Source organism: Phocoena phocoena, chromosome 2, assembly GCF_963924675.1.
Source record: "Phocoena phocoena chromosome 2, mPhoPho1.1, whole genome shotgun sequence".
NCBI classification, from domain to species: Eukaryota; Metazoa; Chordata; class Mammalia; order Artiodactyla; family Phocoenidae; genus Phocoena; species Phocoena phocoena.
This window is the reverse complement of record NC_089220.1, coordinates 8,818,091-8,823,200: the sequence shown is the minus strand read 5'-3', so window position 1 is coordinate 8,823,200 and position 5,110 is coordinate 8,818,091. Positions and strand designations below refer to the sequence as shown.

At 46.2% G+C, this 5,110-nt stretch overlaps 1 pseudogene; it reads right to left on the bottom strand.

Moving 5' to 3' along the window:
• Window positions 1–3,530: 3,530 nt before the first annotated feature.
• LOC136118792 (ubiquitin-conjugating enzyme E2 N-like) lies at window positions 3,531–3,993 on the bottom strand (annotated as a pseudogene).
• Window positions 3,994–5,110: the final 1,117 nt, after the last annotated feature.

Sequence of the window (5,110 nt, the reverse complement as noted above, 5' to 3'; positions counted from 1 at the left end):
GGGGAAGAGCTGTTGTCAAGCCACCCACAGCGTGGCCAAGATGGACTTGCGGGAGGTCGCATCCCGTCCTGTTTCCCGAGAGCAGTGTCACTGCAGGGCTTCAGGTTGCACGGGTTGTGCGGTTGAGCTGGGAGCAGACCTGGCCTGAAAGCCTAAGTGCACCTTGCTTCGAAGGCCTTTTCCCTTACTGCAGCCAGAATGGCCCTCCACAGACACACTGCCTACACTTCTCACTCCCCTACTTACAGACCTCCCAGGTCGCTGCCCCAGAAGGCCTTCCCTCACCTCCCTGCTTTGTCCCCACAGCACCAGATTGTCATTGCCCTTTTGCGTGGCTTCACTCGAGGATCCGCTATCGCTAGCCATATGTAGTGCTTAGAAAAATATGTAAAAAATAAGCAAAGGATTCTCTTTCTCCGTTCTGTCCTGATGCGTCACAAGAAGCGTTAGGTCTTTGCAGTTCACCAGGGTAGCAGCACAGGGCAACCCCTAAGAGCTTGGGTTTGGATCAAACTTCCTGGATTCCCATCCCGTTTCTTCCCAGATGTGTGACTGGCCTCAGACACATTAATAACCTCCCTTGCCTACTCTACTGAACAGGACAGTGGGGAACGTCACCTACACCAGGCTTGTCATGAGATGGGAGAATCCACATCAAAAGCCAAGCCCATAATAAGCTTTCCAGATAGGTTAACCTCCATGGTTACCTTGGACTAGATCTGGACTTGATTGTGGTATATTACTCACCATCATTGTTAGGCTTAAGGGAGTAGAGCTAAGTCCATATTTATTAACAGGCCATTGTTTGGTTGTCCCCAGAGCATGGAGACTCATCTTTGAAGGTCAATGACAAGATCTAATATTTGTGATAATCTCAGTGGAGTGTACCCATTATTCAGCTGTTCTTGGGGCTGGAGTCGGGAGGGCCCTGAGACAGAAAGAATTCCCTGTAAATTACTTTCCCTAGACTATAGTTGGACTTATTGCCACCGAGTTTTAATTTTTTTAAATATTATTCCTATTTCATGCAGTGGGAAGTCTGTACTGAACTGATAGGTTAGAATAGGCTTTATTAAGTGTGGAGGTATGCTTGAAAGAACACAGTTTAACCTTGAGTTAATTCTAATTTATCAGTAACAAGGATTGTGATGCTGGGTTCTACTGCACCCAAGTAGTAATTTTCACAGGGATACATTTTGCCAGGAAATAAGAGGTTGATAGGTTTCCTGGCTCACAGGAAGTTAGGTGATGAACCGCAGAAAATACTTCCAGATTATTGGTAGGTCCGTCTAGTCCTAAACTGACAATGAGCCTTGGTAACCAGCAACAGGGATGAGCCAGCCTTGTGGGGCGTCCATGCTAAGCCCTAAGCCCTAGACTATGCGATGGGACCTCTTCCCACTCTAGACCCCAGGTCTGGGGCTGAGCCTTCAGCTGGGAGTCAGGTACCCCTGCCCCTACCCTGAGCCGGGGCAGGCTCAAAATACTTGGAATCTGAAGAACTTCAACAGTTCCTTTTACACATAAGTTGTAACCCTGAGAACCAAGAAGCACATTTCCCATTATCCTGGCTTTTTTTTTTTTTTAATATTTATTTATTTATTTGGTTGCACCAGGTCTTAGTTGTGGCAAGCGGGCTCCTTAGTTGTGGCTCGCCAGCTCCTTAACTGCAGCATGTGGGCTCCTTAGTTGTGGCTCGCCAGCTCCTTAACTGCAGCATGTGGGCTCCTTAGTTGTTGCGTGCAAACTCTTAGTTGCAGCATGCATGTGGGATCTAGTTCCCTGACCAGGGATCTAACCTGGGCCCTCTGAATTGGAAGTGCAGAGTCTTAACCACTGCGCCACCAGGGAAGTCCTATTTTTAGTTTTTAAAGGAAACTCCAGACTGTTCTCCGTAGTGGCTGCACCAATTTACATTCCCATCATCTGAGAGATATTTAGACGGTAGAATTGGAGGTGCTGGGATGAGGGAGAAGCAGACCTGAGTATAAAGCCCATGGCCTGGGAACTGACATTTCCTGCACCAGTCATGGGATTCCAGACCTTTCTGTCGTGTGGGGCTTCCTGACACCAGAGACCACCGATATAGTGTCAAAATGCACAAGCAATGGGTAGTGTTCCCATTTACATGGGTGTGGTGGGGAGCGTGAGAGAGGTAAACCTTGGCATCTTTTTAAACTTGACAGGAGACCCACCGAGTGTGTAGATGGTGAGAGCCATGTGCTATCAGAGGGCTGCCAGGAATCATCCATCAAATCCAGTGTTGTGGGAGGGGCTTGGAAGCCTGCACAGCATGATCCCCGGCTTTCTAACTGCCATTAGTGTATGCAGTAGATTTTCATTAGCACAGGTGCTGTTGAGGTCTTTGATCAATCCTGCCATCTGGTCCAAATAACTGACCCGTCACTTTGAGGTTGTCTAAACCCTTGTAACAAACAGCGGGGACAAGAGGGGGCTTAGAATGTAGTCTTCACGGCTCAGCCTCCGGTTTGGGATAATAAAGCTTCTTGCGGAATTTACGCAGGTCTTCTTGGCCCTTGGTATTAAACAGTCTGTGTGTGTGTGTGTGTGTGTGTGTGTGTGTGTGAGAAATATTGTTTTTTTTTTTTTAGAATAACAAAAAATATTTATTTTACTAAAACATAAGATTTACAGAAGTTTCCAGACAAGCCATACACAATGGTCACAAGCTTTTTCCTGAAGGGAGGATTCTGCACTTGACAGCAAAGTCACAATGTTATTAGTGAGGGCTGTGATGTTTGTTTAATGTTCCCATTTTGGTTCAAACAATCAAGCTTGTCCATCTACAGTGTCTAAATAAAGTTAGACTTGGCTAGAGAGCATATTCTAAAGAACGGGTTAGATGCTTTTTTTTTTTGCGTTACGCGGGCCTCTCACTGTTGCGGCCTCTCCCGTTGCAGAGCACAGGCTCCGGACGCGCAGGCTCAGCGGCCATGGCTCACGGGCCCAGCCGCTCCGCGGCATGTGGGATCTTCCCGGACCGGAGCACGAGCCCGCGTCCCCTGCATCGGCAGGCGGACCCTCAATCACTGCGCCACCAGGGAAGCCAGGGTTAAGTTAGCTGCTTTTAATCAATACAATCAGATCACCATAAAAAGGGGGAAAGGAGCCCATAAAATTCAAATAAAACTACCTTCCCCCGGCCACCAAAAAATAATAACAATAAAGAAAAACACCCACACCCCTGCAGCTAACCCTGACAACTACCTTCATTCACGGCGCTTCATACTCAAACCATGATGGGGAAATGAATAAAAGCAGAGAAGGGCCACTGCTTTTAAACGTCTCACAACAATCCAGATGACACTTCTGGCCTCTGCTCCTGCTTTACAACAGTGAGTCAGGACGAGACATAGATTTACTACTCTGCATTCAGTCACCAGAGGACTGAAGGTGTCTGGGCTTTTATTCTGTAATGTTTCTAAGACTGTGTCCATTAAATGCAAACAGAAAAGGAAGAAGTCTGGGCAGAACAGGAGAAGTGATGCACACCTGATGATCGGATCGATTTAAATATTATTCATGGCATATAGCCTAGTCCATGCTCTAGCCGTTTCTATGGCGTGGGCTTCGTTGGTCTTCCACTGCTCTGCTACATCATTTGCTGATGGGCCATCTGGGTTGGGAGCACTTAATAACAAAGCCTGGATCGATAGCAGGACTGCGCGGATCTGCAGTGCTGGGGACCACTTATCTTTCAAAATATCTAAAACATATTCCTCCCAACTTGTCTACATTAGGATGATAAATTCTGGTCATGAAACGTACTTTAGGGGCTGCCATTGGGTATTCTTCTGGAAGGAATAGTTCAAGTTTAAAAGTCCCTCCCTCAAAGGGGGAATCCTGAGGGCCAGCAATGAGCACATGAAAATAACGGGCGCTGCTCTCATCTGGTTCTGCTTTAATGCCGGGAACTGGCTCTGCCAGCAATCGCTGGGTTTCCTTGATAATCCTGCGAGGCAGCCCGGCCATCTTGTCAGATCCCGAGTTCGACCTCTGGTCTTGTCTCTGGCTCCGCTCGCCTCACGCATGAGTGTGTGAAATAATTTTCATGTGGGGGGTTATTTATTAAATTGCAGCATTTCTCCATTAATAGATGTCTTTCAATCAACCGTTTTTGTTGGAGAGATCACAGCTCTGCTAGCAGTGAGTTAGGTTTTCTTAGAAATCAGTAATCAGTCCCATAGCATTTCTCAGGGATCTGGGGTTTCTGCAACAGCTTTGGAGGCATCAAAGGGGAATGCAGAGAGTCTAAAATCTGGTTGAAAAAAATCTGTATTTAAATGCCCTCTCAAACCACTGACACAAGTATAGACGTAGATATAGGTACATGTATAGATTATAGATGCATCTAAATCTGTCATCCTTGGAGATCCTTTGTCGCCGTTGAACTCAGCTTTGTCATTTCTAAAACGGGGTTAATAACAGTCTCTACCTTATGGAACTACTATGAGGATGAAATGAGATAATATCACCTAAAATTCTTGGCAAAGGATCACTTATCTTTCATGTTTTTCTTTGTTTTTTCTTCTTCACATTTTTCTTAGATATTTTTTCTAGCTTCCTCTTCCTTATGAACTTCAGAATCATTTTGTCAACAGATTCCCTTTTTTTTTTTTTTTTTTTTGCGGTACGCGGGCCTCCCACTGTTGCGGCCTCTCGCGTTGCGGAGCACAGGCTCCGGACGCGCAGGCTCAGCAGCCATGGCTCACGGGCCCAGCCACTCCGAGGCATGTGGAATCTTCCCGGACCGGGGCACGAACCTGTGTCCCCTGCATTGGCAGGCGGACTCTCAACCACTGCGCCACCAGGGAAGCCCTGTTGGAAGATTTTTAATCACAGTTTCAATTTCATTACTTGTGATTGGTCTGTTCATATTTTCTATTTCTTCCTGGTTCAGTCTTGGAAGGTTATACCTTTCTAAGAATTTGTCCATTTCTTCCAGGTTGTCCATTTTATTGGCATACAGTTGCCTGTAGTAGTCTCTTAGGATGCTTTGTATTTCTTTGGTGTCTGATGTAACTTCTTTTTCATTTCTAATTTTATTGATTTGAGTCCTCTCCCTCTTTTTCTTGATGAGTCTGGCTAA